At 40.2% G+C, this 22825-nt stretch overlaps 1 protein-coding gene across 1 annotated transcript in view; it reads right to left on the reverse strand.

Moving 5' to 3' along the window:
* Rapgef5 (Rap guanine nucleotide exchange factor 5) overlaps positions 1–22825 on the reverse strand; it is a 236419-nt gene that overhangs the window by 71545 nt on the left and 142049 nt on the right.

Below are 22825 nucleotides of genomic sequence, written 5' to 3' on the forward strand. Positions count from 1 at the left end.
TAAAGCAGTAGAGAGACACAAATACCTTAAAAGAAATAGGTAGGGTGAGAGTTGGGATTCAAGGAGTTCATTTAAACTATCTGAACAATTTGAATTAGAGAACACAAAATTCAAAGTTTAAAAAAGCACAACATACTAACTGCATATGACTTCTCTTTTACCTGGTTAATGTTTTTAAACACTCTTTAAAAAATCGTGGAAATCATATAAAAATATACATTATTTAAACACTAAAGAATGAGCACAGCCTTACTTGAAAACTACCCATTTAATCATTCAGATAGTCCCCCCTCCCGCCCCAGATGGTCTTCAAATTTATCATGTGCTTGTTTTGCCAGCATAAAAACAAAAATGGATCTCTAGTTAGAATCTTATCGAGGCTGAAATTTGGATGTCATGGGTGGCTGCACTGACTTTCTTCACCTCAGTCCCTTTTTAAAAGGAGAGAAGGCTGAACCATCATTCATTTCTGCACACACAGCTTCCACAGCCCAGAGCCAGTGTGGCCCGCTGACGTGGCTCAGTTGCAGAGGACGCTCCCTGCTGACCCAGCAGTGTGGACACAACTCTGAGCGATGAACACTTCCAGAGGGTTTAGTGTGAAACTCCCAATGTGCAATACCCAGGAAGGATAAGATAGCCCAGGACAGAGAATCATGAAGATGCATGTAAGAAAACCTAACTTCTATACTTTTGATGATTTGAAAAAAAAGGTAAAAGTATGTAGGTTTCACCTTAAAAATGATGCCACCTTTTTGAACATGGGTTAAGATTTTTAGCATGTTTCTGCTATTGACAGAAAAATCCTGTTAATCAGGTACAAACCTAAAGGAGGTTATCCCCACCCCTGATGGCCAGAAAGTGCCATATCCATTTTGCCTTATTAATTGCTTCTATAGGCCAATCAGGGATACCAATGATTTATTCACCTTTTATAAGAATAGAAAGGCACTAATCTTGTCATAATTACCAATCAAATCAATAATATTGTGATTTTAACTCCTGGTGTTCTGATTTTTAAGAAATGCAGTGATCCAGTCATTTAAATCCTCACAGATTTTCTTAAAAACAATCAGTATTGGTCATTCTAAACAGTAGTTTAATTTTATGATGATTCTTGGAAAATCTTTTAGTGGCAAATAATTTTACTATGTAAAACTGATGTATTACATTTCAGCAAGGTCAGACGCACAGTTTCTGTGGCAATTAATGTTGGATATTCATTGTTCAACTCCCTGAGGACGGCAGTGTGACTCCCATAACATGAATACCAATGTGTAATTGCTATCTTTCATTTCTCTGAAGCAGTTCTTTTGTTATCCATGTGGCTGAAGTAAAATAAAGTGGCTAGAGAGAAAGGCATATATTGACCAGAAAGGAAAAAAAAAAAAAGGAATGAAGGTCTGGGATACTAAAACCCACAGACAAATAATTGTGTGATTTGAAAGGATAAAAATCTTTCCCTGGGTTTCCTCTAGTCGTGAGCCAATATTCATTTTATATGACTGTTGTCATTCCGAAGTACGTTTTACATTCTACATGCACGTGATATATGGCATTATTAACTTCCGCAGGCCACGTGCATACATATGGATGGGAGGGCTTCTCTAATGTCTGTGCAACTGACGTGTATTACATGGCTGTGCACAGCAGCCATACTCTACTGGGCAGGGCATTAGCTGAATCAGACTGATGTACTATCAATAGCACCTTATGTCATTGTAATAGGTTCTATTTTGAAAACCTGTTAAAAATAAAGAAGAGAAAAAGCAGAAAAATCAATGAATGAAGGGAGATGTAAGTTATCAAAAAATTGCCATGAAAACATAATAATCCTATGCATTATGTCGAGCTCTGAGGAAGGAAAGTTAAATGAATGCTAATGACCCATATACCCTTAAAAAATTTCTCATGTTGAAAAAGGGCAGAAGTACCATAATTGAGGTTCTGGGTATGAAATTTTATTCTGGTGCTTGCTTTGTTAAGAGTAAAAGTACTAAGAGAGCTATCGTGGAAAATATGTTCAATGACAAATACTTCATGAAATGTATGAAAAATGTTAAAACACTTAATGGAGTCAGGTGTGGTAGTGCACCCCTGTAATCCCAGCAACTTGGGAGACTGAGGCAAGAGGATTGCAAGTTTGAGGTCAGCCCCAGCAACTTAGTAAGACCCTGTTTCAAAATAAAAAAGTACAAAAAGGACTGGGGATGCATTTCAGTTCCCCCGGCTTCAATCCCCAGTACCAAACAAATAAACAAAAACCCAAACTAAACAAAAAAAGAAAACCCCATTTAATCGACAGTCATTAAGTCAACAAATAGAAAGGGCCTCCTTTAGATAGGACGTCCATGGTGATGGATACCATGTGGCAGGCCAAGATGAGTAAGAAAAGTACCCTGTTCTTAACTAAGTTAATATGTTCCATGGCAACCTAAGCATACTTTGGTGAGCATACTAGAATGTTTCCAATTGCAAGAAAAAAAAAGGAAAAGGTAGAACCCTCAGGATTTGGCAGTTGAAGAAAAACTATGGTGATCAAGAGAATGGGAACGCCACCAAATGAGAAAAAGATGTGTAGAAGATTGCTTATGGGAAGACGGAGCAGTCTGTTTCAGACAGCTGATGTTTTAGTAGTGATAAGACACCATGCGGGAGATGTTTAGTAGGCAGTTAGAAGAAAAAAGAGAGCGAGGTGAAGGGTAAAGGGCGAGAATATCAGAGTCCCAGGGAAAACCTCTTGTTTTTGAGACTACAAAGAACAAAACCAAGACAAGTCAGTAAGGAAAAAGATTGCCTGACCTTGTAAAGTTGACCAAGACAGTTAACCTAAGAAAAGGCGAGGAGGGGATCCCTTTAGGTCAAGAAGGGGAAGAGCAAGTGTTAAGGCAGAGTGGACCAAGGAGGACGGGAACAGAGGTGGAACAGCCTCTGGAGGTTTCATTATGGAGGAAAGAGGGTGGTGCAGATGGGGAAAGCACTGAGGTGGGAAGGGGACAGAGGGAAGAGCTGACAGAATGAGGAACACAAGTGGAGGATCAGGCTAGAAAAGGGACAGATGTCTTCCTTTCAGAAAGCTGAGGATGTAGGTTAGGGAATAAGGAAGCTGAGGTTGATCGCATGAGGGCCCCTATCCTCTTGGTAGAGTGGGAACTGAGGCATCTTCTAAAAGGGGTGAGGTGAAATTGGTGGCCTGAAGAGGACATTACTGGAAAAGTGGCTTCAGGGCGCGTAACAAGAGATAAACTAGTTATGAAAAAAGGATTGCCATGCAGCTTTGCAGACTGCTGAGGCTACAAAACCTGGTTTGATGACTTTCTGCTTTAAGAGCTCAGGAGCCTGAGAGGAAAACAGATGGAGGGGCCACCCTGGACTGGTGAAGGAGAGGGAGAGATGATGGAGGGGCTGGAGCACTTCAGGGAAAGACCTCATCACCACAGGGCCTCTGTCTGGCTGCGGAAAGTGTTGTTGAGTTGTGAACTCTGAGGGGCTGGGGACCACTCCTCATGGGGGCTTCAGTGCAGGCCTTGAGGAGCCAATGCCTGAAGTAGAGCAGATCTGAGTGGTGAAGAGGAAGAAAGGAACCGCCCTGTGAGATACACGTCTTGAATCTTTTCCATGGTTTCTGACTTACAGCTCCTGTTCACCTTTATAATTTCCTGTTTGAGGGCAACTCTAAGAATATCTTTAATTAAAGTATTTGGTGGCCTTTTGTCCTTGGTTCCAAAAGCAGCTCCAGAATACTTCCAGAGTTTATGTTAATGAGGTACATTTGGGAAAGTCCCTAAATAACCACACCATGGGGGGCTGTTTGCCAAGGGCACCAACCACCAACTCAGAGGGCTGGGACTCACAGCCACAGCCTCTACCTCAGAGGAGGGGAAGGGCTGAAGATGGAGTTGGTCATCAATGGTCAATGACTTAATTAATTATACCTACGTAAGGAAGCCTCCAGAAAACCCCAGAAGGACCGAGTTCAAGGGGCTTCTAGGAAGGCAAACAGAAATTCACCCATATTCCAGGAAGGTGGTGCATCTCAACTCCTCAGGGGAGGATGCTCCTGTGCTGGGGACCCTTCCAGACCTTGTCCTGTGCATCTTTTCACCTGACTGCTCATTCATATTCTTTAAAAGATCCTTTACAATAAACTAGTAAGCATGTTCTCCTGATTTATATGAGCCACTCTAGAAAATTAATTGAATCCAGTGAGGGGATTGTAGGCACCCCAGTTTATAGCCAATAGGTCAGAAGCACAGGCATCCTGAAGCTTGTAACTGGCATCAAAAGTTGGAGGCAGCCTTGGAGGACTTGGCTCACAACCTGTGGGATCTGATGCTGTCTCCAGGTACACAGTGTCAGAACCCAGCTCCACTGCAGGACATCAATGAGCTGGTGTTCATTGCAGAATCCCTGCTTGGAGTATGGGGAAAACTCCGGCATATTTGGTCATAAGTCTGAGTAGGTTGCTGAGTGAGAGAATAGGGGAAAAAAACCCAACTTTTGTGTTTTCTTCCCTATATTTTCAGATCCTGACAGCTGGAAGCTGGCCTGGCACTAGTAGTTAGGACTTGGTATTCTGTTGATAGTGATTTAGTAGAGAATCAACACCAGACTAAACCACTGTGTGACCATGATGGGACACAGGACAAAAACACAGCCACTCAGCAATCATATCTGAACATAGACAGGCATGAACATGGTCCATCCCACAATATACTCAAAAGCCCAAATAATGTGAGTGACTGTTCTTTTTTCAGTGACAGCTGTAGCTTTGCCCTACTCTGCCCTCCAAGGTGAGGGTAAGATTGAGTACCATATTCAGTCCTGAAGTTATCCCTGCTTCTTAACAGCATCTAGTCCAGAGCAAAATCTCACTTCCTTAAGGGTTCCCAAGCTCACCTAATACACACCCAAATCTTACAAGTGCTTTCTTCTAGCACCCTCCTACTGAGATGCCCCATGGTTCCCCCTGGTTTGAGGGTCAAGATCCTCACTCCAACAAGCAATAAACCCAACTGGTGGTCTTTAGCTGGAGGGCATTGAAAAAGTACCAGAGACTGCCCTGCCATTGGTATGCAGTGATAATGAAGACAGCAATTATGGTGTTAAGCATAAAACACATTCCCATGTCATGGTGATGAGAGCTACACACAGAACATTCCTGTCAGTGATGGCCAGGAATGGGGCTGGAGATGGTGAGGTAGGAGCCAGACAACAAAACTACCCAGGACAGTGGGAGAACATCCGGGGGTAAAATGGCACCTAGCTCAAGGGAGGAGGGGTTGTGGTAGGTGTGATAATGACATCCAGGGTGAAGTGGGGAATGGGCCGGCAATCACAGGAGCAAAATGTTCTTTCTTGCCTCTGCCCATGGTGCTGAGCCTTGGTGTGTACATGCCCCTCCTTCCAACACACCCTTTAGCCGGTAGATCTGTAGAAACCAGTTCTTGTCCCTAATCTCTTGAGGGGATGGTAGGAGAAACAAGGAATCCAACAACTGGCCAGATGGATCCTTCACAGCTTTGCCTATAGGGCCATTATTTGGGATGAGTGGGAAGGTGGGCGAAGAGGAAGCACAAAGATAAACAGGTGCCCTCAGCTGAAAGCAGGGAAAGCCATTTGCTCACAGAACCCCAGGACTCTGAACAGGGCCAATCAGGAGCATGAAAACAGACGAGACTTCCACGTTTTCCCTGGTCCTCATCTTTATTCCATTCTTTGGATGAACGGCTCTGATTTATTTTCTGTTTGGTTACGCTGCCATCCTGCCTATGAATTCCAAATGCATAATGGAACCAGTGCCTTCCTCTGACTCAGATTAACTTCCATGATCATGACCAGCTTGTATACTCCTAAATCAAACATGTAATTTGTTTCTTTCATTTATTCACATGAACAACAGACTTATTTTTTAGGAAGAAAATACCTATAGAGTTATAAAGTTATAAAAATACTGACTTTTTTTTTTAATAAAAAGGTAAGATGAAAACTTGATACTTGTGGTTTAGCAGGTCCTAGCCTGTGCTGTCCTGAGTCAAGCTTCTGACTGTATTCGCTTTCACATATCACTAGCACTACCAAGAAAAGTGATCATGGAGGGATTTCTCCTTCCTGCAGGAATTGTTACAAATACTTTCTTGATTTTCCGTTTTCAGAGATAATGGAAAGACTCCTTTCCCAAGTCATCCTGTGAGGCGACTACTGGCATTCTCCAGGGCAGCATGTCCCTGCTACTTTATGAGCATATACTTTACAAGGGTCCTGAGCTGGAGTTCATGGATGGGCTTCAGGGACTCAGAGAATCCTCTGAAAATATATAGGGTTTTTATGTGTGGTCTCATTTTCCCAGGCAGAATCTAGAGTTCTCAGTGCTGAAGTCAATGAATTCCCAAAGGAACCATGTTCAGAACTCATGCATTTATCACCTTATCTAAGTCTCTAACCCCCTCTATGCAGATGGAATGTCCCTGTCAGGGTTTCTCTTTGTCTTCTCTACTACACAAGGACATCTTGAAGGCAGGAACTGTTCTCTCCATTTCTCTTTCTAACTCAATGACAGTCACTTGATGAAGATTCACTGAACATGCAAATCATTGAGGGAGCAGAAATGCAAAGAAGGTGAATCCTCTCTAGAAGGCAGAACTTGGTGTCAGGGCTCCAAGGCCACTCGTACTCGAAGGTTTTCTCTTCTCCACTCAGTGCTTTCTACCATGCTGCTCATCTTCTGAGGAAATTGTGAACTTATGTGTTATAACCACTTGCTAGAGTGCAAGGACTCCAACCAAGTTCTAGCAAACTGAGCATCCCTACCACTGACATTTAAGAGGTCAGGCAACTAACGCAACACTAGGAAGGCATTACTAAATGGTGCCATCCCTTATATGACACATGAACAAAACAAACGGGTGGCTATGAACGGGTCAAACTGCAAGCTAAATTGTGAACTGGGCAAAGTCTGTCTTTTGTGCCTCTGATCTCCCTTTCCTACTCTATTCTCCCCTAACCAGGATCCCTAACACTCCTCATGGGATCCACTGCTTCAAAATCACCTGTCTAATTCAGGCAGCATGAGAAAACCTTTCAAATAAAAAACATTGAGAAGAATTTAATTCAGGGACAACACTAATCAAGAAATCATACAATCGCAAGTGCAGTGGCACATGCCTATAATCCAAGCTAGTTGGGAAGATCACAAGTTTAAGGCCAGCCTAGGTAATTTAGCAAGACCAGTCTCAAAATTAATTTTTTAAAAAGGGCTCCGGATGTAACTCAGTGGTAGAGCATTTGCCTGACATGTGTGAGGGCCTGGGTCTAATCCCCAGCACTCCAAAAAATGGAAAAAAAAATAGAAGTCATACAGGTAGCACAAGTTCTAGAGCTGTGTTCTAAGTTTGTGAACATATTTGTGACAGGTCACAGAGCAGGAAGGTGGTGAGGCTGAGGTGTACCTCAGTGACAGGTTGTTTTCCAGTGCCTATAACTAGAACCATTGATGTCCCTTAAGGTGATCAGTGCTCTTTATTATAGATCACTGATGTCATAGTGGCTTTAATTAGCTCTGGTACTAATGGCCAAAGACAGACAACCTGTGTTGGCAGTCAGGAGTATCAAGGACCTGGTGAGTCAGTTTGGCATTCAGAATGGCCTGTCTGGTTTGGGAACACCATCTAGGGGATTGAATTTGAAGAGAAGAGGGTTAACAAGGGCTGAGCATGGTACTGAGGGGCACAGCTCAATCAGCTCAGGTCAGGCAGAGCCTAAGACACAGCAAGGGGAAAATGAAGGGCTGACAGGGACCCAGGCAGGGACCGAGGCAGAAAGTTACACATGGCAAGGACTGTGTGTGTAACTGCCACATTTCTGGGGCCATCTATGTTCATAAACTTGAGACCCAGAGACAAGTAGGTAAGTGTGATAGAGGCAAGGTTCCCAATACAGAAGCCGCCTTAGGCCTAGTGGGCTCAAGAACTGGACAGAAACTGACAATATACTGTAAAAATGATTAGTTTTATATTATGCAAATTTTGCCTCAGAAAAAGAGAGAGAGAGAGAGAGAGAAGAGAGAGAGAGAGAGAGAGAGAGAGAGAGAGAGAGAGAGAGAACAGAGACAAGCAGACAGGAGCCCTAGGACACAGGGATTTGTTGACTGAGATACTGAGAACTCTGCACCAAGCAGCCACCAGGGGGTCTGAGCAGCACGCCCCAGGGAGTTAAGTTGGGGAGCTGGAATGTCTTAGACAGATGAGATCAGAAGAATGAACGATAGTAGGTTATTTCCATTCGCTGAGTTATCTTGCCTTCTGGGAGAGGGAATCTTGGAATTACTCAGGATGTTCCAGAAAGGTAATTTTCCACTGGTGGGTGGCAAGATAATGCAAGCTGATTGGGACTCGATGTAAGAAAGCACTAAGAACAAAAGAAGAATGAGCCATCTCTCAAGCTGAAGCAGAGCCTGTCAACAGTATCACAGAACAAGTGAAGATGATTCTGGATTGAGAACGAGGGCTAGGCTCGGCATCCTTTCCATTGCTAAAGTTCTACAAAATTCATCTGTTTTGATTCTGCTTTTCTCACAGAAGCCCCAAGGATTGGCTGTCCCAAATAGGAAGAAGGCGAGTGATTTGGCAGTTAGGTATCACTTCCCATCTTGTACTATGGAAATTTGAGCACAGCTTAGGAAACCAAACCACCAATGCCCGCATCTATTTTGTGCTGTAAATGCGGGTACAGCAGAATTGGAATACTTATCTAGGGGGGGAAAAATCTCTGGCCAAAAAGAATTTTGTCTGAGACTAACATTCACAGAATTTGCTGACAATGTATCTCCTGATTCTTTTTCTCATGGAAAACCAGAATTAAACACAAAAGGACAAAGGAACATTGCTGGCAAGATACAACTGGTTAAAAGAAAAATTAAGTAAGCAGATGTGTGTCAAGGTAAGCCATTAAGACTACAAGACCAAAGGTGCTGGCCTAACAAATCCATCTTTGTATAGGTTACCCTAGCAGAAGGAGGGTAATTAAGAAATAATTAGTTCTTTATTTTTATACCATACGTATTAAAATTAATAACTCAAAGTGAAGGCTAATGGGACTAATAGAATTCACCATCCTCAAATGTACAGAACCTAGGCAAAGTCTGACTTTCACAGGTGTGAAAGCAAACACAAATTTACTGTGAAACTTGACCAAACACAGAAAACCAGTAAACATATCTGGATAGAAAGTTTTTAGCTGCTAAGGAAGAACTGCTTTGCATCCTGTTGCCTCTAAGAATTACATCATATAAACAATTTGTTTAAGAATCCTAAAACAAGAGCAAGCTCAGGAACTTGATGCTGGGTCTACTTCAGCTAGGAAACCTGCTGTACAGTAAAGCAGAAGAGACGGGGATAAAGTACAGTATCTTGAAATACAGAAAGGCAGGTCTTTTTATCACAAAGATATTTCAACATGCTGTACTAGCTTGATGGATCATCCTGGATACTAGCAGAAAGTGTTCAATGGAGAAGCTATTTACAGAAGCAGGGACAGATTTGAGAAAACTAAGCAAAAATGGTGAGAAAATCATGGGCTAGCAAAGAGGGAGCGCTAACTACCACTAGGCTGAAAGGGCCAAGTAGAGGTAAGAGAGAGTATAGGATCCTTTAGAAGCTGGAGGTGTAAATGAGCTGCACCAAACATGTCTTGCAGTCACTGCCAGAAATGCAGGAGGAAGTTGGACAGAGTGGGAAGCACTATGGACCCTCTTCCTGCCACTCTTGCTGTACAGTCTGTGTCTTCCATTGAATGAGTCCCATGCAAGCTAGAGGGCAAGAGATGGGGGTGACACAGCCCCAGGGGTCAGGACTCACTCCCACAGGCACAGCACATAGGTGAGAATGGAGGAGAAGATGCAATGGAGACAAACTGTCCTGCTTCACATTCCAGAGTCTCCAAGAAGCTGGATTAACTTTCTAATTTAGACTACACCATACGGGTCATGTCCATTTTCCTGCTGTCAGGAAAATAGCTAAAAAATCTAAAAACTTTGGGGCGGGGTATACTAGCATTTCCATATTTGACTTAGTCCAATTCCCTCAGGCTTTACTGTCCTAACTCTTGCTTGTCTAATGCCAGCACTACAATGCAGTGCCTGCAGCTTGCTTCATCCTCCACTCTCCCCATGTGACCTTTGAAAGCAGGTGTTCAATCACACAGATGTTAATTTTTTAATCATAAAAGCTTAAATTTTATTAAATCTTTTCCAGCAAGTCCTCTAGTTGCAATATAAATGTTCTTGGTTGCTGACCAGATTTGGGAGTGGGGATGGAGAAGAGGGAGGACAAATGGCAAGGCCAGTTCCACTCTGAGGTTAGTTGCATGGGGACAGGGACCTGTTTAGTTTTCTGTTTCATCCTACACTGAGAGCAAGTGCCCTCTAAATGAATGAGTGGCCTGGTGTGTAAAGGAGAAGTGGATGGACACTGTAAACTAGGTAGATCAAGGACAGAGAGGTTGGCAAAGAACAGGAGGCAGAGGTCCAGCTCCAGAGAAACTTATTCCAGAGAACATGTGAGGACAGAAAGAGAAAGTCAAGCTAGAACAAAAAGGACAAGATCTAGAGGCCCTGGGTCCAGGAACTAGCACTCCAAAGTCTGATCCAGGAGGAGCCTGAGCCATGGAAAAACCTCTCCCAGAGCAGAAACAGAGCTTGATTTTTGACCCCAGGGTCTTTTGAACCACTTCTCACCCAAGGAAAGGCAGGTCCTAAGAGAACAGTCAGATTCATAGTTACAGACAGATTCTCAAACTGTACTAAGGAATGGATGGATGATAGGGGTTGTCTTGTCTTGAGTCAAATCGTGACAACTATCATTTAACTATGTTTCTGGGAAAAATAATATACTCCCCAGTTTTCAAAGCATTATGTGAAATGTAATCTGTCGCAAGGGATTTTTAGGTTAAAAAAAAGTAAAAAAAAGGACTTACTGCAGTCCCAACTCAGCTACTATTCAATCACCAATGACTATGACTACATAAATCTAATTTGTTAAAAATCTACATGCCTTACCAGGATTCTTTCCACTAAAGCCCATGCTCCATTTCTCTCTCTTTCATGGGTAATAACAATTCTTAACAGCATTAAAAATTGAACTCAGATAATGACATTCCTTCAAAGAAATTATGGTCCAAATAAAATTCAACTGATATCAAACAAAACCAAGATAGAACTGCCTGGGTCCTGGGTTCAATCCTAGACTTGCCAAATACTAGCTGGATAGTCTTGGTGAAGATGCTTAATCTCTTTGAGCATCAGTTTTCTTATCTGTGAGATAATACCTCCTTTATAGATTCAGTCAAGTGCTAGACATAGAGAAAGCCCTCAATAATAGGATGCAGAAAAACACACACGTATATTGTAGTGATAAGCCATTTAAGTATGGTAACACCCAAGTGTTAACAAAATTGAATTAGTATCAGGGCCTTGCTATACTTTTGTCCATGTATGTGTGTATGTAAATATCATCCAAATTTAGGAAACAAATAATATTGTCAACCCTTTTTTTCATTTTCAGTAGAAGCTACTGTTCCACTGACAGAATCATAGGAGTTAATTACAGAGCTCATTGAACCTGGAGGAAAAGAGGTTCCATACCCTTCTGCTAGAGGAGGACTGGCAATGATGAAATGGATCACTTTAATGGGAAGGCAGAATTGATTTTCTCTGGCAATCACCATACCCCTCAACTCATATCTCAACTGCCAAGAAGGACACACCTCCAGAGACCAAAATCTAACAGAAGGGAGACTTAGAAGAGCAGATGTTTCTGCCTCTTATAGTTTGTAAATGTCAAGAGTTTGTTAACAACTTTGGAGTCCTTTGTCTCTGGGTGGGGTTACTGATGATTTGCAAGGGAGCACCCACTTCCTTTGGTGTCAGCATAATTCAATCATGAACAGGAGAGAACTGAATAGGGCCTGACATCAGCCATAGTCACTGGAGGAGAGGAAGCTGGAGCTCTACTATTGTCTGCTGCTTCTATGTTCCAGATACGATGGCTGTTTCTTTCTGCTGAGACTCACGAGTTGCATCCATTTGTCCTGCTTGTTTTAGTAGATCCCAGGGAATATGTGATGGGTCAGCTGAGCTGAGAAATCTTCAAGAATTTGAGTCATAAACCACCTGCTTGCTAGAACCAGGGATCATCAGCATCCCTAGAATCATGCAGCCTGGGCCAAAGGGCAAGTGAGGGCACTGCACACACACACACACACACACACACACACACACAGGGTGTGTACAGGCGTACAGCCTGATAAGGCCTATATGAAGGTATTGCACTAACTGGCTAGCCCTATGGCTTTGGCTTCTCCTTTCAAATTCCTCTCATAGGATCTGAAGCTCAGTTGCATTTGATGCCTCCTGATTAAGTGAAGACCTAATTCAGAAAGTGAAATTATTTGAAAAATAATGTGTGTGTGTTTCTTAACTCTGAACAGATCCAGCAGAAGTACTCTTCAAACTTAAGAGAAAAGTAAAGAAAGTATAAAGTAATTCACTTAAAAAATATAAATAATTCAGGCAAGGAACTCTTTCCAAATCTTTCATGTGTGTGCATGAGGATATGCTTTGTGTGTGTGTGCGTGTGTGTGTGTTCACACACATGTGTATGTAACTTCAGACGGCAAAGAAGGAATGAAAGGACAGCCCCAGAGTGTATGCAAGTTATGGAATGAAAAATTCCTAGTTACCATAGCAACTGCTAGATCACATGGGATGGGTGCAAAGAGATATGAGGCATCGTAAGCAAACACTTGCTTTTTTTTTTTTTCATGTTTTGTACATTCCTGGGTGTTTTTATAGAGGTTTGCCTTTAAATATCTGTGGTAAACATCTCAGAAACTTCATTGCACAGTTGGAAACAAGACTGGTAGAAAGAAAAAACAATGTGTCCCTCCTAGTGCATCGCACAGTTACAGACAGTTGGTATTAAAATGGGTTAAAAGAATTTAACATGCAATGAAATATTGCTACAACGATTTGAAAGTCAAACAAGCAAACAAACAAAATCAGGAGATAAAACAGAAGAGAGAAGGTTAAAATAAGACAAAAATTTGACTTAAGTGCTTGAAATTGGGAAATATTTCCCACCATCCACAATTGCTATCTCTACCAGATCCAGTTCCACACATGCTGAAAGCCTAGTGCCAGTCATGGGGGACATAAAAGGTCGAATGAAACACAGGGACCATGCTCATAGAGTGAATTCTTCATAGAATAGAGTGACACATAAAAAGTATAAATTAGCATTTTCTAATAACTGTGGTTTGAAGTTATGCTGTGGGTAGCGGTCAAGTAAGGCACCCAGCCAATAGCAATAACGAGGCCATTTCTTGTTAGTTCCAAGAGTTCAAGGCAATTAAGATCTACTGCTTTTTCAGTTTGCCAAGATCTGGGAGTTTCAGATCTCTTCCCTCTTCAGGACATTCTGAACTCAACAAAACAATTCCAAATATTTAACAACTTGACTTAAAATATGGCTTTAATACCCTGATAACAGAGACGGTTCTAGCTGGATATGTTAGATTAGCCATCTGTCCCATATCAACACCATTTCACAGAGAATACATTTTTAGAAGTTCTATCCATAGGAATATTTTGGGAACATAAGAGAACAGAATGATTCTTGGCAATGATAGGCATATTCAATTAGAATTAAAAAAAAAAGAGTTACTTGAAACTTCCAACTGGTATCCATTAGAAAATGGTGACATTTCCCTCCAAAAAAGTTCAACACTCAAAGGCATAGAGGCTGCTGAATTTGTGGAGGGGAGTCTTTAAGGTAAAAAAAAGGATTTTAGAGTCAGAAGAAATCTTAGATCTCTAATATCCCAATTTAATTAATAAAAAATTGAAGCTCAGAAAAGTAAAACAACTCACTAAATCTATACGTAACATATTTAAACTGAGAAAAAATGGACTTTTTTTTATTGGTGGTGCTGAGGATTGAATTTAGGACCTTGTGCATGCAAAGCAAGCACTCTACCACTGAGTTGAGCTATATCCTCATGCCTAAAATGGAATTTTTAAAACTCCTAATAACAAAATAATAAATTAACTGATTAAAAATTGTGCATGTAATAGGTAACCAACAAATCTTACTTTATCATTATGAAAAAAAATCATAGTTATACAGAAGACCTGAGCAAAAAGAATAATTCTAGTAGAAATTTAAAAATAAATAATATTGAGTATCTGGTCACAAAATGGGGAAGAGCTTTCTAATTTTAAAGGCTTTTTTTAAATAATAAAAAAAGAATGAACAGTTTCACTCATGTGAATAAAAATAACTAAGTAAACAGGAACAAACTGGGGAAAACTATATAATAAATATGACAAAATTTTGTTACCTTTTGTATGTGAGGAACTTATCTAAAACAAGGAGAAAACTCCTAATGGAAAAAAGTGCGTAAATAGATTATTCATAGGTGAAAGAAATATAGATTGATATAGTTGCAAATATTCAACTTCACTAGGAAAGACATGTAAATTTGAATAAGACAGTATTTCCCTTTTTCCCTCTCCCCCATCAACCTGATAAAGATACTGAGTGTCTTCTATTAAAAGGTGTGACACTCAGCAAGGTGAAGGTGAAGGTGAGGGCGTTCCAGGGCAAGTGCTTTCATGTATTGCTGATGTAAGCAAAAGCAGCCCATGCTTTAATGGAAAGTAGCTGGGGAAAAACATAAAAGAGATTAACATGATTCATACCTGTAATTACACGGCTAGGAATTTATTCTTAAGAATATACACTTTGGTAGAGAGTTTTTTTTTTTTAGAGTTGGGCATGACCGATCATTAATAAGAACAAAATTTGAAAAACACATTTGCCCCCAAGTGGAAGAGTGGCAGATAAAGCATGCTCTGAAATCTTGAGGAAAGCCTCTTGTTGCAAATATTGGGGACAGGAGGCAATTGAGGGGGAATTGGGGCTTACCACTTTTTCTTTGCATGCTCTAACACAGCTTCCTATTATTTCTACATTCTCTAAGAAAGGCATGCATTACTTTTTCCATTAGTAAAACTTTGAAACAGCAACAATAACAACAACAACAAATCTGTAGCAGAAATGTGCTAAAAATCCCAGCAAGGGGCCTGATCCCTTATTCTGGATTACTGAACACACCTATAACATCTTGCAGATGAAACTTGTTTTTAGAACAAGCTTATTCAATAAAATAGGCCAAAGACTATGTAAAACAATCAATTTTTGAGAGGTGGGAAAGCATATTCTGTAGCTAGGATAATGAGGGATGGGGCATGGTAAACTCCAATAACACGTGACTTTCTTTAGATTTGAGGTTTATGATCTTTGCCATTTCTGATTTGTATTCTGACCAGATAATCACCCAGGAAGTAAAAGATGATGCTTAATTTAGCAAATACTTCCCAGGAATGTGAGGAAGTAATTTTCTGGAAATTAAAACCTTATTCAAAGTAGACTTTTTTCTCCCTTCTGGAAGCCCCTCCCAGCCCTTTCTTTTGTCGGCTTATTGTCTTCTTTACCCTCCTCTGTCTTCCCATCCTTCTCCCTAAGTGGTAGTGTCTTTGGGGCTCACACCTCATCTTGTTTATTTCTGTCTTTGTTCTGTTTTGTAGGATGCCTGGGTCACAGGTGTTCAGCAAATGCTTCTCTCAATGAAGAAAATTAATTTAAGTCCCTAAAAAACTTGCACTATGCATGGGGGAAAAAAAGACAGTTGTAGAACACTAAAAATCAGGTAGGTCTTCAACAACACCAACTTTAAGCATTGTAGAAATGACTGCTGCCAGTTATCCCACTCCTGGGCATATACCCAAAGGATTTAAATCAGCATACTATAGTGACACAGCCATACCAATGTTCATAGCAGCTCAATTCACAATTGCCAAGCTATGGAACCAACCTAGATACCATTTAACAGATGAATGGATAAAGAAGATATGGTATGTATACACAATGGAATATTACTCAGCCATAAAGAAGAATAAAATTATGGCATTTGCCAGTAAATGGAGGGAACAGGAGACTATTATGCTAAGTAAAATAAGCCAATTCCCAAAATCCAAAGGCTGAATGTTCTCTGTGATATGTGGATGCTGACTCACAATAGGTGGGGGACGTGAGGGAGTGGAGGTTTATCAGATTGGACAGGGGGATGTTGGGGTAAGGAAGGGAGGATGGGAATAGGAAAGACAGTAGAATGAATCGGACATATCTTTTCTGTGTTCATATATGAATACACGACCAGTGTAACTCCACATCATCTACAACCACAAAAATGGGAAGGTATATTCCGTGTAGGTATGATTTGTCAAAATATATTCTACTATCATGTATAACTAACAAGAACAAATAAAAAAAATTTTAAATAGTAATAACTGCTGCTGGTGGTAGCAAGCTACACAGTTACTTGGCTGCTACCCTCTTCACACGGTGTGATTTTTCTAATCATCTCTATGAGCTAAAGCACAAACTCTGAAGCAAGCTGCTAATGGTGGACAAACTATGTGTCTGTGCCAGTCATCAGGGTGCTGGCCTCCATCTGAAAACCTGAGTGCAAAAACCCAAGTGACCAAATTCCCTGGTGTCTGGCTCACCACTTTAGGTAGGCAATGTTTCCATTCCTTCTGGGACTTCCTCAGGCCTATGCTACCCAACTCTTCTTTCCTGCATAGGGTCCCCCAGGCTGAGATGGCTGCAGCCTGCCATCCTGCCACTCGTGGGCCCAACAAGACACCTTTTCACTGCAAAATGTTCTGGACTAGCCGGATGTGGAACATAAATGAAGTCTGAGTGAAGATGTAAAAATGGCAAACCACAGGGGGTGGGGCAGAAGGACATAAGCAGCTGCAGATGCTGAACATACTCAGGGCCACTCTGATCTTTATTAATGAGGATTTTTCCAGGGTGTGGTAAATCTTCTCAGGTCTGGGCAAATCTCCTCTCTATGCCAAGATTCTGAGTAATACCAAAGGACAGGAACCTCAGATTTACGGAAATGGGATCCACTTAAAATGGAGATAAAGGTCATATGTGCTTGCCAAGGTACAATGGAAGTGGCATTTAATAGTTCAACAAGTCATTAAAGAATTCTGTGCACTCGGATCTGGCATTCAAGTAGGTTCCTTAAAGACAAGCGGCAAAAATTGGCTTTTTATTTATTTATTTTCCTGGGGCTGGGGATTGAACCTAGGGCCTGGCACATGCTAGACAGGTGTTCAAACAGGGAACTGCATCTCTAGTCCCAACTGGTCTCTTTTGGGCTCATCATCTTCTTTTTACCACCTCCCGGGGTTAACCCTTAATAGCAAATCTACAGGTCTAAGTCAGCACCAGCCTGGGCCACGTGTGCTCCCGCCTCTGCCACTCTATATTCTGTAGTTTTACCCAATTATATCTTTTAAAATTCCAGTTCTACCCATTAGAGGAGATGACATTATTTCCATGATTTCAATTATCCTCTTTCCCCATGTGTTTAGAGATAGGAGTACTGTTTTAATACTGAGATAATTTTTGGCTATGTGCTTTCCAATGGGTGTTTAATGAGAAGCACTTAATGGTTGCCTCACCACCCCCAATTTTTTGGCAGTGGTACTGGGAATTGAACCCAGGGACACCTGACTGCTTTACCACTGAGCTGCATCTCCGGCCCTTTTTATCTTTTATTTTGAGACAGGGTCTTGTTAAATTGCTGAGGCTGGCATGGAACCTGTGATCCTCCTGCCTCAGCCAAGTTGGTAGGATTACAGATGTGTGCCACCATGCCTGGATTTAGTTGCTAATTTTCTGATGAATAACAGATTAAAAAAAAGAAGGAAGTGGTTCTACAAACACATTTTGTTGAGAGCAAGGGTCACTTCAATTATGTTAGCCCCAAGTTTTGGGCCCACAAAAGAAGTTCAAGAATAAGAGATAAAAGCACAAAGACTGAATTAGAACATCCTCTAACAAACCTAAATGATCTTCAGTAATTACTATTTTTAAAAAATATTTTTCATTATAGATGAACACAATACATTTATCTATCTATCTATCTATCTATTTATTTATTTTATGTGGTGCTAAGGAATGGACCCAGTGCCTCACACATGCTAGGCAAGTGCTCTACTACTGAACCACAACCCCAACCCGGTAATTACTATTTTTATTAATCATTTTTGCTTTTGATTACATAGACTAAAATGTATCTTTTTACTAGAAAAATATTATCAATGAAAGGAAATATTTTAACATTTTCTCCTGCCCTGCTCTCCTTCCACTTCCTCCTCCCCCTCCCCCCACTTCTTCTTCTTCTTGTCCTCCTCTTCCCGCCCCCTTTTGTACTAAGATTGAATCCAGGGGCAGAGGTACTCTACCACTGAGCTACATCCTCAACCCTTTTTATTATTTTAAAAATTTGGGGAACAGGGTCTTGCTTTGTTATTCAGGTTGGCCTCAAACTTGCAATCCTCCTGCCTCAGCCTGTGGAGTAGCTGGGATAGAGGTGTGTGTCATGCCACCTGACCTGACCATTTTAACATTTTCTTGTGATTAATGAACTCCCAAAAGAAAGAATCAACCATTTAGCAGTTGTTGCCCATTTTAGAGGAAACTATTTATAATCCTACTTAGCAGGTGCCAGTTTGTGAAAGAAAATTTCTTTATCAAACCATCAAGATGCATGATGATCTCTAAAGCTCTCTCTGATGTCTATGATTCTCAGAGGAAAACTCCAGGGTACTCAGATTCATAGTGAAAAATCACAATCCCCCAACTTGTCATAACAGTCAGTCCACTGAGCCGGGAGAATGTGATAGCATTCACCAACCATAAAATTAAGTTTGGGATTTTATCATGCATTGTACCATTTGGGGATCATTAGAACCCTTCATTCATAAAGGTATCGCCATAAAGCTTATTCTACTTCTATAAATCCTAGCTAAGGCAAGATCATACAAGGTTTAAAGAATTCTCTGGATGAAGTACTTCTCTCTTCTTTGATGGGACCGGGCCAAAATTCCACCTTGATGTATTCCACCACCACCTTTGAGGTCACCATGATATCCTCCTATGACTCATTAAGTTCTCCTGAACCCCTGTACAAATCCTTACCCCCAAGCTACTTCCTGCCATCTTAATTGTCTTATGATCACATTATCCTCTCCTACTATGTGACTCTTAGAAGTTGGAGAGCCCCCAATCCTTTACTATGACTCACTATGCCTTAATCATGCCCAGCCATTCCTGGAACCTGAACAGAGAGGACATTTATAAAGGTTTGTTAGAATTGTTGAGCCCCGTTCACTTAATTATGTACATTTTACAGTAAATATAAGTGAACATGCATGCTATATATTATTTCTCCACTTTTTTTTTTTAATATAGGAGGGAAATATAAGAAAAAGGGTCAGGAGGTGGAAGCCCCATGAAAATCTCTTCCAGGTAAACCTAAGTGCTGTAGCACTAACTTCTAAAAATCTAAACAATAATCCTTTTGCTGCAATAATGGAATAGACAGCTTTTTAAAAATTAAAGACAAATGTATATGTCATGGCAAATAAGGAAATGATTATGTTTTAAGGAAAATGTGGATATTTAACATGATTTATTAGAAAAATATGTACTGTGCACTTGCTTAAAGTCTGTGCTGTTCTGTTATGGTATTTTCAGCTTCTATTTTTGTTATCTTAAAACAATATTAAGGACTGCTGGGTACCAGATGGAATCTTTCCTTTCCACCCACTTCTCATGGCAAAAGGAAAAAAGGTTCTTTGTATCCTACATGGAAATCTTTTATAAATTCCTTTTTTAAAAAATCTGTATCAACTGAAGTATCCAAATCACTGAGAAATCATCAAAGTTTGGCCAAATCAATATGATGCACATATACAGCACAATAAGTTATTCTTTAAGTGAACATAGCTGCCTGCATAATGCTCATTAGTAAAAAGCCTTCACATACAGGTACACGCATGCTCAAAATTCACCTTTACAAAGCCAGGATGCATCCAACTCAACTTCCTAAAGGAAAATAAAAGTGCGGCAATATGCTTTAGGGTAAAGCTAATAAATTAGAATTGAGCTATAATTGGGCATTCTGCCTTCACTGAAACTGAGGTCCCAGAACTTGAGCTCTTCACAGCAAGTCTTTAACATGTATGTCAGTTACTGCTTCATGTGAAACCAAGAGAGAGGACTGCAAGGAAAGGAGAGTCAGAAAACTTTGAAAGGACTGAATGTGATCCATCCTTCACCTTTAAACCTATTCCCACATTGAAGTAAGCTCAAATTTTAAATCTAATCATCTTTCTTGCTTTTGCTTAAATTTTTCATAACAGCTTGACATTGCTTTTAACACACCATGTTAGGCTAAAGCCCATGAGGTCCTGCGTCTTTTGGCCCTGCCTCTCCTACGTAGCCCCAGTACACTGTAGCTTCTTGCTTCTGCTCCCCTAGTTGCCACATCCTCTCCACATCAGGCCCCTGACATCATCACATCTATTCTTTTCTCTGCCTGGATTCTCCAGCCCTCCTCACTTCTCCTCACTCTTCTAACAGCTTAGATTCTGTCCTTTAAGGGAAATCTGCATGACTCCCTAGACTAGTTGAGTACCTGTTAGAAGCTTCCATAGCACTTCATAAAACTTACCACACAGCTTAATGTGAATTCAGCCTTGGAATTCCTTGTGGAGCATCAACTCCACAAAAACAGTAGCCTATCAGGGCAGTCCCTGAGCAGTCACAGCACATCATAAGTTGGGACCTTCATCGCCCTACTACTCCATAGCTTTTCTTTTTCTTTTTTTAATTTTTTATTGTTGGTTGTTCAAAACATTACATAGTTCTTGATATATCATATTTCACACTTTGATTCAAGTGGGTTATGAACTCCCATTTTTACCCCATATACAGATTGCAGAATCACATCAGTTACACATCCATTGATTTACATATTGCCATACTAGTGTCTGTTGTATTCTGCTGCCTTTCCTATCCTCTACTATCCCCCCAGCTTTTCTTTTTTAAAAAATCTTTTTTTAAAAAATTTTAGTTGTAGGTGGACACAATACCTTTATTTAATTTATATATATGTGGTGCTGAGAATCGAAGCCAGTGCCTCACATGTGCTAGGCAAGTGTTCTACCACTGAGCTGCAACCCCAGCTCCCCATAGCTTTTCTTTTCATTTCTCCAATCCTCAGCAGAACACAGTTATCAGGGAGTCTCCATCTGTCTGCATCTTTTCTGCAATGTTTTGTCCTCAAGCATCTTATTATGATCCCCCAAAAAACTAAACTGCCAAAAGTTTCTAGTGTTATTTGACCACACAATAGTCTACAGATATTACTATTGTTATATTAATGCAGTCAGGCCGGCATCAGGATAGCAAAGAAAAGAATGTAAGGTTGTCTGGGGTATGGTTTGGAGGGAGATGTACTGCTAGTAGGAGTGTGTGTATGTGTAAAAGCCAAAGAAAAATAACATAATTTTTAATACTTCACTTTAATAATTTCCAACTATACTGGAGATGATATAGTCATTTTAATTTCATAAGAATCTAATAAACCCTGGAAGCAGTATCCATACAGCACAGAATAAAAGACCCTTTGACAACATGAGTTTGATAAATCAAACTAACGGAGCCAGTATCCATTTTCTTAATTGGGCCTTTAAAAATAAACTTGAACATTTTCAGAAAAGTAAACAGCATCATGACAAATTCTTCTTTCTTAAAAAATGCTGAAACGAATTTAAAAAAAATGTCAAGACTTGCAATGGGCTTCTTTCGAGAACCTAAAAATACAGCTAATGAGCAGATGGCTCCACCAGACAGCATGAGCACATCACTGACTCTCACTGACAGTCTACTGCCATTTATCTGGAGGAAAAAAAAAAATCATAGAATTTAACTAAACTTGTAAACTTTGCTCTTGAATGAATGGGAAGAGCATGACTTGCTGTTTGGAAATGTGTTAGCAGGCTTTATTTCTCTCTCTCTCAGTACCTGAGAAATTACTCAGACACTTCATTAAATGTCTATCCTTGATGAAATGGTTATTTTCCATGTATAAATCCTTTTCTTAAATAGATTGTAAACTTCATGGAGGCAAGAACTACCTTCTACTACTTTTTTGTTATCCTGTGACCAGATGGATCCTGATTAAAGAATGGACTAAAACTATTCATTGAAGGAAGTCTATTTTCTACGAAGATACTTTAATACCAACCCAAGTCAGAAATTTCTTATCAAGAAAAAATAACACTAATGTGGTGACTTCTTACCTTGAGTAGACAATGTGATGTGTTAAAAACTACTTATCAGGTCTGAATTATGGCTTTTAATACTAAGCAATAATATTATAAAATCTAAGTAATTTTCTTAGATAAAATCAATATACTGGTAAACTTCAAACAATGATGAGCTTGCTTGAACTTTTACTCATCTGGATGTAGAATACAAGTCTGAATAGAGTGATAAAACACATTTCCTTTTCATATTCTAAATAGAGCAAATAGAAGATTTCCACCTTTCATTTAATTGCATTTTTAAAAAACCAATAAAGTAATAAGCCAAATGAAAATCAGAAAAAGATGGAGGTAGATTTTTTTAAGTTTTTTTTTAATTTTTTACTTTTGTTGATGGACCTTCATTTTATTTATTTATATGTGGTGCTGAGAATCCAATCCAGTGCATCACACATGCAAATCAAGCACTCTACCACTGAGCCACAACCACAGCCCTGGAGACCTATTTTTGATATGCAAAATAAGAGTGACAGCAGCTGGAACACTCCAGACCACTTCTCCCCTAGTAATCCT

This window comes from Marmota marmota, unplaced genomic scaffold, assembly GCF_001458135.2.
Source record: "Marmota marmota marmota unplaced genomic scaffold, marMar, whole genome shotgun sequence".
Classification (NCBI taxonomy): Eukaryota; Metazoa; Chordata; class Mammalia; order Rodentia; family Sciuridae; genus Marmota; species Marmota marmota.